The sequence below is a fragment of the Crocuta crocuta genome, unplaced genomic scaffold (genome assembly GCF_008692635.1).
Source record: "Crocuta crocuta isolate KB4526 unplaced genomic scaffold, BGI_CrCroc_1.0 scaffold36, whole genome shotgun sequence".
In the NCBI taxonomy this organism is placed as follows: Eukaryota; Metazoa; Chordata; class Mammalia; order Carnivora; family Hyaenidae; genus Crocuta; species Crocuta crocuta.
The window spans coordinates 4,978,468-4,991,972 of NW_027532203.1; the positions used below are offsets into that span (position 1 = coordinate 4,978,468).

Here is a 13,505-nt window from a genome sequence, read left to right on the forward strand (position 1 = left end):
ACATCCCCTCCCCGCTCAAGCTGGCCTCATCCTTTCCGGGTCCCGCCGGCCAGCCCTGGACCCTGGACATCAGGACTGGCTCTGCCGGTCCCCGCGGCTGCCCCTTCCCCTGCCGTCTGCCCTCGGAGTCATTCATCACTGCCTTTCCAGGACCGGCTCACGCAGCACCTGCTCGGCTCTCCACTCGGGCCCCTCCGCCTCGCCCTGTGCTTCTGGACTTCTCTCTGTTCCTCTTTTGCAGACCTTTAGACCCCTGTAACCGCAAGGGGTGACAGACTGTCTTGTCTTCTCTTCCCTAGTGGACGGGGAGCCTTCCCGCCCACAGGCAGTGTGGCGGAGGCCTGACGGGTCTTCTGGCCTTTTGTTTGTCGGTGGTGTTTGGCAGCAAGTACAAAATCAGGATCCACTGAACCGAAAGGAAAAAAGGCTGACCGAGAGGTTAAAGGAGCCAGCATGGATAACTCTGGGCAGAGGGAAGTTGTGGGTAACAATCTTCAACAATGGAAACATTAAAATACAGAACTGATCTTTACCCCTCTGAAAGAACACATTTGAGGAAATGGGGTCAAATCGTGACATATTAGATTTAGGTCTGCTATCGGGAACTTCCTGATGTTGGGAATTATTAACTGGGGTAGCAAAGCGGATGTGAATCTCTACAACGCTTTCCAATGGAACGGGTTCTCGACGATCATAAAAGTTTCATACGGGACCCAGCTTTCATATCTTGGGTACAAAGTTGAGAGGAGGGAAGGGCTCTTTAGAGATTTCTTCTAACTGGATATGGGTCTGTCTGGCAGCTGTCTGTGCTACTTAAGGATACACTTTTGCTAACTACAGAACAAAGCGTAACAAGTATTTTTTTTTTTTTTTAACCAGTACCTTAGGGAAGCGGTTCGCTTTTTCCATTTGGGGGATGGATGTCATGAGAACCCACACGTGCAAGCACTGCGGTGTTTACTGGGATTTGTGCAATACCACAGCCCTCTCTTCCCACTTGGCAGCTTTAACCATCGCGTTCACGAAAAGTTAGAGTTTTTCTTCCTCATTTTTAATGGAAAGTCTTCAAAATTTCTGGTAGCTGGAGGAAGTAGCTCTTGCGCTCTCAACAGCGAACAGGAAATGTAATAAGTTATTATTACTCTGATAAACTGGAAGGCTAGTTTTTGCCGTCGGTTCTTCCTTCCACTTTGAAACCTGGCAGCTTTTGGACCTCGCCTGTGCCAGACAGGCCTCTATGTCACCTGCTGGGCCAGATTTTTTGGGGGGTCGGGGAGGCAGGAGGGAGCTGAGCAGAGAGAAAGGGAAACATTCCTCTTAGGCACTAGTAAGCCACCAGGAAAACGTGTTTTGTGCAAGCGAAAGGTGCTTGGTGAGCCATAGGTCCAAGGTAAACAGTGCTTCTGCTTGGGGGCAGGTGACATATTTGAGGTCATTGTGGGAAGACCACAGGTCAGCTCACACCTGCTTTAATGACAGACCCCCTGGGATCCCAGGCTTATCTCTCTCTAGCCCCGTGTTTTAGATTCTGCCTACATCCTGAACTTCTGATTCAAAGACACCTCTAGGTCAGGATATGGTTCTAAACTCCAGAGCACACGGACATCCTGCGGATCCCAGTGCCTTGGGGGCTCTTGGTTTGTTCACCTGTATGGGGTGTGAAGAACTTTGCCTCCGCCCCACAATAAAATAATCCAAAGCAGCCGGGATTCAAGAGCCTAACATTCACCCTCTTTTATTGCTTGTGTAGGGAAAAAAAAGATGCTTGTTTATTTGAACCTGAGACAGAAATGTCCTTAATAAGCTGTGAGAAACACAATCCAAATGGTCAGCTATTCTATTCTGACATCTGTCATGTTGGGGGTTTTTTTTTTGTTTGTTTTTGTTTTTTAAGTAATAGGTCCGACCACATCCTTTGCCCCTGTATTGTGGGCACCTAGCACAACTCTGCCGGCTCTGAAATCACTCCTGCGCTCAGCTTCTCCTTTTTCTCACCACTACACCGACCTGATTCAAGCCTTCACTAGCTCTTCCCCAAACCAGGGCAGTGGCCTCCTTACTGCCGCCCCCCCTTCCCCCGACCCACCCGGACACCCTTCCCCATAAGTCACACATCTGATCATGGCCCTCCCCAGCCCACAATACGGCAAGATAGCATCTAAACTATTTTGCGTGCCTCAAGGCCCCTGAGCGCTGGCTCTGTCCCCTCTCCCCACGTGCCCTTGGAAATCCAGGGACGCCATCGTTTTGTGAGCTCCCCGAGAACACTGCACTGTCCTGTCTCCTGGCACCGGCCACCCTCGGGCCCTCAGCCCAGACGCTGCCCTCCTGTCCTTCCTTCTGGCCTTTGGCCACACTGGAAGGTAAGGAAAGAGATACTCTCCCAGGCAGGTTAAAGCCCTCCCCGCCCTGGGCGCCCACCACACGAGGAAAGCGCCCCCAGGAAAGGGGCCTCCTCCGGTCCGGTATCCTACTAAACGTCAGTGCGCCTCCCGAACACAGGGCTCTGGCCCTGGTCTCTGTCTCCCCAGCCCGTCGCGGAGTGTCGCACGCGCAGTAAGTACGTGCTCACCTTGTCAAAATAAATGAACACAGATTCCATTTTCTTTCTCACTAGTGACTTCCCTGTCCTGAACTTGGGAGCCCACAGACATCAAAGGCTGGAAGAGGAGGGGCCCACAAAACAAACACAGGCATCAACTTATCAGCACACGTCCACAAAGAATGTGCTTCGAACTGCTGACGGGGGTGCTGCCGTGAGAACGGCAGTGCCAGCCTGCCCTTGACTTCGGAGGCAGAGGGGAAGGGGCCAGGGGCGCTTGGGCAGGTCGGCCTCGCTGGCAGGAAACAGGCTGACAGCGTCTCTCGGAATGAGGACAGAGATACGGGGCCGTGTGTAATCTCGCTCCCCGCCCACTCGGGGCTCAACCTCAAGAGCTCGCTGAGAACCTCCGCCGGACCAAGTCTTCTGTTTTGCTGCAGCCTCCTGACTCAGTCTTGGTTTCTTTGGGCTCAGTGTTCTGGGGCAGGAAGAATGAAATGAGTTTCTAGCAGGGGATCCCAGAGGAAGCCCACTCCTTGCAAGCAGAGCGAAACGCAAAGAGAAAGTGGATGACTGCCTACTAGCTACCAGGTGGAGAACAGAACAGGGCTCGGAAGGAAAATCACGTGCCGGGCAGAGTGCTACCCAGGCCAGCTCTGGAGGCACGGAGGTGAGGGCAGGCTGCCGTGTGCTCAGCGGGGGGTGCGCCCCTTGTGGGTGGGGGTCAGGATGCTCCAGGGGGACAGGTGGCCACCTGGCCGGGACGGTAGGTGCCCGTGCAGGTGAATCATCTGTGAAGCTGATGACCGGGAGTGCAGACCCATCTCAGCAAAAAAACAAAAACAGGGGCGCCTGGGTGGCTTAGTCGGTTAAGCGTCCGACTTTCGCTTAGGTCATGATCTCGCGGTTCGTGGGTTCGAGCCCCGCGTCGGGCTCTGTGCTGACTGCCAGCTCAGAGCCTGGAGCCTGTTTCTGAGTCTGTATCTCCCTCTCTCTCTGACCCTCCCCTGCTCATGCTGTCTCTCTCTCTCCTAGAAATAAATAAAAAACAAAACAAAACAAAAAAAAACAAAAAACAAAAAACCCAAAAACAAACCCAGATAAAAAACCGAAGAACAAAAAACAAAAAAACACCAAGCCAAAAACAAACCAAAACAAGAATGGCCCAGACAAAATTCCTAGTCCATTGCACACACCATGTGGGAAAAAAACACTAATATTTTTTTTTCCATGTACTTCAAAATTAGGAAAATACGNAAGTCCACACAGCACCTTCTTAAACACAGCACTCTCCGCAAAGGAGGCCTGGCTTTGGAACTCCCCTTTCCATGGCCATCATAAAACACTGATTTATTGACCTTCAAAGATACACCTTTATTGTTTCAGTTTTCCTGGTGTAAGAACTGCTGGTAGATAAGTGAAAAAGCAAGCTCATATTTCCTTATCAACCCGGAGAATGTGTTTATTTTACAGATGGGTCACTTGGGGGAAACAGTGGGAAGGAAATAACAGAATAGGCATTTGAAACCCTTGCTATCAACGAAATAAACTAAAGACCACTGATGCACGAGTGTGCGGCTCTGCAAACAGCGCCGCTGGGGGGCGGGGGCTTCCGTCCAGGCCGGGAGGGGCCGGGAGGGCGGCGGGGCACGTGTGTAACCTGCAGCGCAGATCTCCACGGGAGGGGGTTTCCTCCGTGGGGTCTCCCCACAGGCTTTCCCAGGGCCCTGTGGCTTCTCTGCCTCTGAACAGCCTACCTTACCCCCTCACCAAGAGCCATACAACACTTCTCTCAAAAACTATAAATGTTTAATGTCCTGTCTGTTGTTGGTTTTCCTGAATTAAGTGCTTTGTACTATCTGTAAAGTCATTTAAAAAAAAGTGTGTTTTCTCCCCTCACTCCCCCCCCCCCCATTCCTTTAGGCCTGGCTCAGTCATGCCGTCCTCTCCACTAGAAGGCTTTCCTTCCCCAGCTGCCTCTTGGAGTCGGTCCCTCTCTGACCCTTCGTGTCCTATCCATGCTGCAAAGACCGCAGCAGAAACCCCTTCCTCCAAAAGCCCACTGTGATTGCTCGAGCTCCACGTGTTCAGTCCTTCCCTCTGGCCCCGCCCCCGCAGGTCTGCCATCACCTGCTGCTTTATTATTATTACAGGTGCACCCATCTAGTCGTCGGGCTGCACTGGCCTGGGACACAGTTGTCTTCGTCCTGTCTCACTAGCACAGACCATAAATGTTTGTTGGCCTGAGTATGAATGAACCTGCCCTGAGGTCTTAGGTAACCGGGGACAAACGTGGCTATGCCTAATCAATGACCTTAGATAAAAGTTTTTTTTTTTAAATCTTAAATGTGTGTGTGTGTGTGAAAGAGAGAGAGAGAGAGCGAGAGAGAGCGCGCACAAGAGGGGGAGGGGCAGAGAGAGAGAGGGAGACACAGAATCCGAAAGGCTCCAGGCTCTGAGCTGTCAGCACAGAGCCCGACGGGGGGCTCGAACCCATGAACCGTGAGATCAGGCCCTGAGCCGTAATCGGATGCTTAATGGATTGAGCCACCCAGGTGCCCCAAAACAAGGAGTTTCTACATTTCCTTACTTGGAATAAACAGCGGCACTATCAACATAAAAACATAAAAGGATTTTATCTGTGGGCAAATATTCTTATGTCTGAAAACAAATTCCCTCACAAATAGAGGCAGACAGAGAATCAGAGAAATGTTTTTTTTTTCTAATGTTTTATTTATTTCTAGGAGAGAGAGACAGCGTGAGCAGGGGAGGGTCAGAGAGAGGAGACACAGAATTCGAAACAGGCTCCAGGCTCTGAGCTGTCAGCACAGAGCCCGACGCGGGGCTCGAACCCACGAACCGCGAGATCATGACCTAAGGAAAGTCGGACGCTTAACTGACTAAGCCACCCAGGCGCCCCATCACAGAAATGTTTTAAAGGGCAAACCGGTCAGCCTTCCAGGTACATTTAAATCTATTTACCGTAAAGTAAATGAAAAGAAATCCTTGGAGATACAGCAGTTCCTGGAAGCTGGTTTTGCCAGCGATTTTACAACCAATACCCCTTGCATCTCATGAAGCAGTCTTTCAGGCCTTGCCCGGGAGGTGATGAGTAACTTCGATGGATTGCCCACGCAATTCCTTTTTTTCCTGAACGAATAGAATAGGTTGACCAAAGAAGCAGTCATTAAACAGAGTACCATGTACCACAACTGAACACACCGCCTTATCGTCTGGTGAGAACACTGCAACACAACAGAATTCAGAATCCAGCTTCCAGAATTCATGGATTTCCACTGGCGAGACTGGGCCCAAACTTCTCTCATTTGACTACAACCGTCAATATCATTTGTTTCCTGTTTAGAGGTGATTAAAAACTGCACCGACTTCAAGTGGCCAAAAGGGAAAGGGAGGGGAAACAGCACTTGTTGAAAACCATCTCTGAAAAATAATTTTGTTTTGACAGAGTTTTTGCTGTTAATATTGGAACCTACTACATTTTACAAATATATGTACGTATACAGATTTTGCAATTGCAGTGCGAGATGCTTTTACAATTTTTCTTAAATGTTTATCTAGTTTTGAGAGAGAGAGAGAGAGTGTGAGCAGGGGAGGGTCAGAGAGAGAGGGAGACAAAGAATGTGAAACAGGCTCCGGGCTCTGAGCTGTCAGCACGGAGGCCGACATGGGATTCGAACTCAGGAACTGAGAGATCACGATCGAGGCGGAAATCAGATACTTAACCGAATGAGCCACCCAGGGGCCCCATGAGATGCTTTTTTGAAACTGCGCAGGTGTTTCTCAGGTGGCTAACTGTTCCCTGGAGCCCTGGTCCTTTAGTTCAAATGAGGTAGCACCCTGTCCAACCTGTCCAGCACTTCATTAAGCAACACCTGACGTGCTTAAAATGAAAAAATTCCATTAGGTTTTTCCGCCTTCTTTCCCCTCAGCTATTCTGAGACCCGTACCTGACCTCTGGACGAAATGGAATGACGCTTCATGAGAGCTGTCTGCTCCAGCCCACAGCACATTCGGGTTAAGGCTTACATCCTAGGCTGCCCCCCTCACCCCCGTCCCCACACACCCGCCTTCTCTCGCCCCAAACACAGCTCTGCAAGCGCCTGGCCTGTCTTAGGTGGGGGGGTGGGGGGGGTTCTGGGCCATTCTGCAGAGCCATGTTAACATAACAGCCTCAGCCAACTGTAACAGAGAAGGGAAATCTGAAACGGCCCAAACCAAGAAAACCACCAGCCATTTACCCTTCCCTCTGAGGCACTACTTCCAAGTAGACAAGGTTTTTATAGAATCTGCGGTGCTGGGTTGGCCGCACTGGACAGCTCTCCTCCAGGAGGACAGAAAATCAGCCACCAGCTTTCTTTACTGGCAACCGTCCTGGGTGAGGTGGGGAAGAAATCTCTGCCCACACCAGGCGGCAACAGGGATGCGGCACCCTGCGCTCCCCACGCTGAGGCCCGGCGGCCCCCCCAAGGCAAGGGCGGAGGGCCCCCGTGGGGAGCCCCAGGTGCATCCCGGGCTGGGGAGCCCCGGCAGGGTCAGGATGACCGCCTCCATCCCAACTCCTGCACAACAGGCCTCAGCCTGGGGCTCCCCGACTGGCCTGCAGCGCCCCGTGTGCCTCGGTTTCCCCAGAGGCCAAAAGCATCTGTCCTGACATCATCCAAGTGCTTCGGGGGACCCGTGATTCTGTGGCTATTCAGAGGCAGAACCTGACCTGGTGGCCCTTACGCTGTCAGTGGGGGGAGTCGGAGGGGAGGACGGGACGTAAAGAGCAAGGGAAGCACAAAAAGGAAATTTTAGGGCCGCTTTTCTGCAGAAACTACCCAATTCGGTTCCACGGCGCGCTCTAGACGTCCCCGGATGACCAACGAAACCGAGGCGCGGAGAGGGTGCGAAGCCGGGCAGAGGGGATGGTCTAGCGTCCCGAGGGGCTCAAAGCGGCCTGGGGGGAGAAGTCGTATCCAGGCGCGGTTACGCAGCGGCGGCATGTGTGCGGCTCTGAACTCTCCCCTCGGTCCGCAGGCGGGCAGGGGCCGCGTCTGCACAGCAGCTACCCCGCGCGCGCACCTGGCGCTCCGGAAACGTCTGGACCACAACGGACCTCAAAGCCTGCCCCTAAGCGGACTTCTGGGTGCCCGTGTGCGAGTGCCGGGGTCCCGCANCGCGCGCCTTCTGTGGGGCGAGCGGGCGGACCCGAGCACCCGAGGTGGGCACCGTGCAGGCGACCGGGGCGCCCAAGTTCGCGTCTTCTGCCGCCGCGGGCGCGCGAGTTGGCCCGGAGCTTCTAACCCTTGGCCCTTCGGGTGGCANCCCCAACAGGCGGGGCCTCCCCAGCAAGGTGGGTACCCCACCCCCGGGAATTAACCAGACGAGGATCTTCGGTGGGGATTTCGTGGAGTGCAGCGCAAAGGTCACCACGATGTATCATCGAGCACGCTTCATGCAATCCTCCCTCAGAATTTTCTGGCCAGTAGCCACTTCCTCTTGCCTGTCCTCCAGCACCCTTCTCTGGGGTGACAGGCATCACCCTGTCGCCGCCCCACGAAGGCACTAGCCTTGCCGCTTCCCTTCGCGCTGCAGCGCCCGCCAGCCGTCTGGGGCGCTGCACCTGCTGCTCTGGTCGCTTGCTCTTCCTTGCTGAGGAGTGTATCTTCCGTCCCGTTCGGGGTCGGTGCTGGACGCACACATACACCTGCTCCTTTGTTGAGATAACTTTTTGAGTGAACATGCTTGCCCGATATCAACAGAGGCTGCTTTGAATTTCCTGAGTGCTAGAACTCTCTACTTGCCTTACTTTCGGCCCAGTGCATGGTATATCCTAATGAATATGCCATAGGATCTTCCGCCGCTGTTGGGTGAAGTGGGTTTTAAATGTCAATTAGGTCAAATCCTTTGAAATAGCATATCATTTTCTACTTGTTCTGGGAAAACTGGGAATTTAAAACAACACCCCCCCNTTATTACGTCTTGATGAATTGACTTTTCATTATTATTGTAGATCCTCCTTGATCCATGACAAAACTTTGGGTTCTGAAGTCTACCTTGACATTTGTTATATAGTGACTTCACCTTTCTTATGAATAACATTTACATGGGATATCTCATTCTATCTTTTTTCTTTTTTTTCCTTCCTCTTTCTTTCTTTTCCTTCCTTCCTTCCTTCCTTCCTTCCTTCCTTCCTTCCTTCCTTCCTTCTTTTCGGCTTTAAAAAAGAAACATCAGAGGCGCCTGGGTGGTTCAGTTGGCTGGGTGTCCCACTCCAGCTCAGGTAATGATCTCATGGTCTATGGGTTCCAGCCCCACGTCGGGCTCCATGCTGACAGCTCAGAGCCTGGAGCCTGCTTCAGATTCTGTGTCTCCCTCTCTCTCTGCCCCTTCCCTGCTCACACTCCTGACTTTCTCTCCCAAAAATGAATAAACATTAAAAATTAAAAAAAAAAAAAGAAACATCAGCCTTTCTGATGGACACTGGCAAGTATCTTTAAAGTCTCCCCTCCCACTGCCAGCACGTCTAAGTCACAGGGTTCCAAAGAGCCTGAACAGCTGCGGAAACTCTTCGTCGGAGGTTTGAGCTTCGCAACAGCCCATGAGAGTCTGAGGAGCCATTGTGAGCAACGGGGACCGCTCACAGACTGTGTGGTAATGACACTCCAACACCATGCACTCCAGAAGCTCTGCGTTTCTCACGGATGCCACGGGGGAAGAGGTGGATGCAGCCATGAATGCAAGGCCACCCAAGGTGGACGGAAGAGTTGTAGAACCAAAGAGGGCTGTCTCCAGATTCTCAAAGACCTGGTACCCACTTAACTATGAAAAAGATTTGTGTCGGTGGCGTTAAGGAAGACACTGAAGAACGTCATCTGAGAGATTTTTTTGAACAGTCTGGGAAAATGGAAGTGACTGCAATCACGACTGACCGAGACAGCGGCAAGAAGAGACACTTTGCTTTTGTAACATTCGATGACCGTGACTCTGTAGACAAGATTGTCATCCCGAGCCACCACAGCCGTGAAGTAAGGAAAAGCCCTAAGCAAGAGATGGCTAGTACTTCTGGCCAAAGAGGTCGAAGTGGTTTTGGACACTTTGGCGGTGGTCGCGGAGGTGGTGGTTTCGGTGGGAGTGACAACTTTGGTCGTGGAGGAAACTCCAGTGGGCGAGGTGGCTTTGGTGGCAGTCGAGGTGGTGGTGGATATGGTGGCAGTGCAGATGGCTACCCCGGATTTGGTAATGAAGGAAGCACCTTTGCAGGTGGCAGAGGCTATGATGATTTTGGCAATAACAACAGTCTTCAAATATTGGCCCCACGGAAGGAGGGGATTTGAGAGGCAGAAGCCTGGCCCGTATGGTGGTGAAGGCCAATATTTTGCCAACCAAGGTGACTGTCTGTGGTGGCTCTGGCAGGGGTTTTAATCACTGCCAGGAGACAGAGCTCGCAGGAGAGGGGAGCCAGAGACGTGACGGGGCAGCTGCAGGTTACAAGGTGAACTTAGCCAAGCACAGCGGTGGCAGGGCCTCGCTGTGACACAGAGGACATATTTTATTTAATTTGCTTTATTATTTTATTATTTTCTTTTTCCTTTTATAGTTTATTGTCAAGTTGGTTTCCATATAACACCCAGTGCTCATCCCAACTAGTGCCCTCCTCCACGCCCATCCCCCCCTTCCCCTCACCCATATACCCATCAGCCTTCAGTTTGTTCTCAGCATTCAAGAGTCTCTCGTGGTTTGCCTCCCTCCCTCTCCCCGACTATTTTTGTCCCCTTCTTCTCCCCCTTGTTCCTCCGTTAAGTTCCTCCTAATCCTCCTATACGTGCAAACGTATGGTATCTGTCCTTCTCTGCCTGACTTACTTCGCTCAGCATAACACCCTCAAGTTCCATCCATGTCGCTACACGTGGCCAGATTTCATTCTTTCTCATTGCCACGTAGTATTCCATTGTGTAGATAAACCACATCTTCTTGATCCATTCATCCGTTGATGGACACTTAGGCTCTTTCCATGTTTTGGCTATTGTGGAGAGTGCTGCTGTGAATATTGGGGTACATGTGCCCCTGTGCATCAGCACTCCTGTGTCCCTTGGGTAAATTCCCAGCAGTGCTATTGCTGGGTCATAGGGGAGTTCTATTGTTAATTTTTTGAGGAACCTCCACACTGTTTTCCGGAGGGGCTGTACCAGTTTACATTCCCACCAACAGTGTAGGAGGGTGCCCGTTTCTCCACACCCTCGCCAGTATCTAGAATTCTCTGATTTGCTCATTTTAGCCACTCTGCCCAGCGTGAGGTGGTATCTCAGTGTGGTTTTGATTTGTACTTCCCTGATGAGGAGGGATGCTGAGCATCGTTTCCTGTGTCTGTTGGCCATCTGGATGTCAAAGAGGACATATTTTAGACAAGACGTGTGTGTCTGGGCAAAAAAATCGAGGACTGTGTTTTGTCGTGACTAATTGTATGACACGTTATTTTAGTTTCTGTTCTGTGGGAAGTGTAGAGCATTCCAAGAAAGGATTTTAATGTAGGCTTTTTGGGTTTTTTTGCATCCATGCTATTGATCGCTAAATGTAATCATCTGATCATGATGCTAAATAAATGTGTCTTTATAAAAATGTGCTGTGTAAAGTTAGTCTAGTCTGAAGCCATCTTGGTACCTCAACAGCGTGTGTCAGAATTCCTTCAGGGAGGTACCAGGTTCCATCTGAAATTTACTTGCAACCTGCTTGGGAACCATTGTCTCCACCAACCTTGGTGTCATTGAACTGACAGTTAATGTGCTGTGACCCGGAATTCTCCATGAAAAGGGTCACCCGAGCAAAGTCATGGAGTTTATTTGGTTATTCATATGACCGCATCCTATGCAATATAGCTAAACTGAACTCTGGTATCAGATAAAATTACAGATGGAATGGAAGCTTGTGTGTCATTCATTATCATGTGTAATCAAGAAATGATTTAATACCCTCTTGATAATAAAAAAAAAAGAGACATCACTTTTGTTGACAAGTTAGGGCCACAATGGACAGCTTCACAGCACAGCAGAAGAGCCCCAGACAACAGAGTGTAAAATGGCAGCAGACAGGTTGCTACTCTTCACCCTCCTTGTCTCCCTCAGCACTATCCAACCTCCTCATAATCCTTCTCAGGGGCAGCCGTGTCCTCATGAGCCACAGAAAAATCTCTTTCCTCCGTGCCCTCATCCACATACCAGTGAACAAAGGCATGCTTGCCATGTATCAGATCGACCTGTGGTCCAGTCAAGGCCAGGGCTCAGCAATGGCTGTGGTGCTGCTCCACACGGCTCGCTGTACTTGAACCAGATCACCAGAACCACCATGGCAGGCTGGTGATTAATGCCGACTTTGAAGCCAGTGGTGCACTAGTCCACAAACTGGATGGTACACTTGGCCTTGATAGTGGCAGTGGCAACACTGACATTTTTGAGAATCCTGTCGCCATGGTACAACAGGCATTAAGCCATGTATTTACCATGGCAAGGGGCCCATTTTGCCATCTGGTTGGCTGGCTCAGAGCATGCCTTGGTGATCCCTGCTACAGTAAGCTGTTCATGGTAGGCTTTCTCAGCAGAGATAATGAGGGCATCTGTGGCCAGAGAGAAGTAAATGTGGGAATAGGGCACCAGGTTGGTCTGGAATTCTGTCGGACCAACATTCAGGCCTTCATCAAATCTGAGCAAGAAGTAATGGACGACACGGTTTTGCTAATAAGATGGTTAAGGGTAGTGTAGGTTGGGTGTTGGGTGTTGATGTCATAGACGGCCTCATCATCTACCGTGAAGGCACAATCACAGTGATCCAGGGTGGTGTGGGTGGTGAGGATGGAGTTGTAGCGCTCAACTCTAGCCGTGCAGACCTGGGAGCTTGGCTAAATAGAGATGTCCAGCTTGGACTTCTTGCCGTAACTGACAGGTTCCATCAGCAGGGAAGGGAACCCAGAACAAGTATCCCCACAAAATTGGGGAAAAACCTGTGCCCTGATGGACGAATTTGGTCCATTGACCAAGGAGGGCATTGATTTCCTTGCCAATGGTATGGTGCCCACCGCCATACTTCTTGGCAGCATCTTCCTTGCCTGTGATCAGCTGCTCCGGATAGAAGAGCTGGTGGCAGGTGCCAGTGCAAACTTTGCACCTGTCCCCATGAAGGTGTTGAAGGAGTCATTTCCTCCCACAATGGTCTTGTCGCTTAGCATCTGGTCATCAGGCTGGAAGCCCGTTCCAGGCAATAGAGGTGGCAGCAGTCATTGCCCATTTGGACACAGGCCTGGCCAACATGGATGGAGATGCCTGAGACTTTATAGGGCTCTGTACGGCTGGAGAAGGCGAGGGGAGGGCGACAAGGATCCCCCACTGACAGACAATTGGGGGAGGGGGGAGAGTAGAAGCGGAGAGAGGCAGGCCAGCCAGGAGGAAGCAATGTACGCCCACCCTCCCTGCCCGACACTCCGCCGCGGAGAGGAGGGCTGACCTCAGACACTGTCCTGGCCCGGGCGCCCCGCCTCCGAGGTCCCGTACCCACTGCCCGGGCCCTTCGAGGTTGGTCGCCTCCGCCCGAGGGGGCATGACGCTGCTTGGTGGGTTCAAAGGTTCAAAGCAAACTTCTCGGAAGGAGTCTGATCTGGGAAGGGGAGGAGACGTCCTGGGGCCCCAGACGCGCGGGTGGGGCGGGGAAGAGGGCGGAGAGGGCTGAAGGAGGAAGGAGAAGGGTCCGCCCCATCCCGTCGTGTGCGNAGGAAGCCTCGGCCAGAGCCTCGGGGGTGCACTCTCCGGCTGTGCGCCTCTCGGTCTCCCGGGGCCTGGACCCTCCCTTTAAGTTTAGATCCATTTAAAGTGACAGCGTATAACTCGCTCTTGCTTTTTCATTTAATCCATTGGATAGTTTCTATCCTTTGACTGGAGTTTTCAGACCATTCGCATTTGACGTGATTATAGAT

General features: G+C 51.6%; 2 pseudogenes; one reads left to right on the top strand and one right to left on the bottom strand.

The window, feature by feature from the left end:
- Positions 1-9,218: 9,218 nt before the first annotated feature.
- Positions 9,219-9,970, top strand: LOC144242585 (heterogeneous nuclear ribonucleoprotein A1 pseudogene; annotated as a pseudogene).
- Positions 9,971-11,669: 1,699 nt separating this feature from the next.
- LOC144242706 (tubulin alpha-1C chain-like) lies at positions 11,670-12,850 on the bottom strand (annotated as a pseudogene).
- Positions 12,851-13,505: the final 655 nt, after the last annotated feature.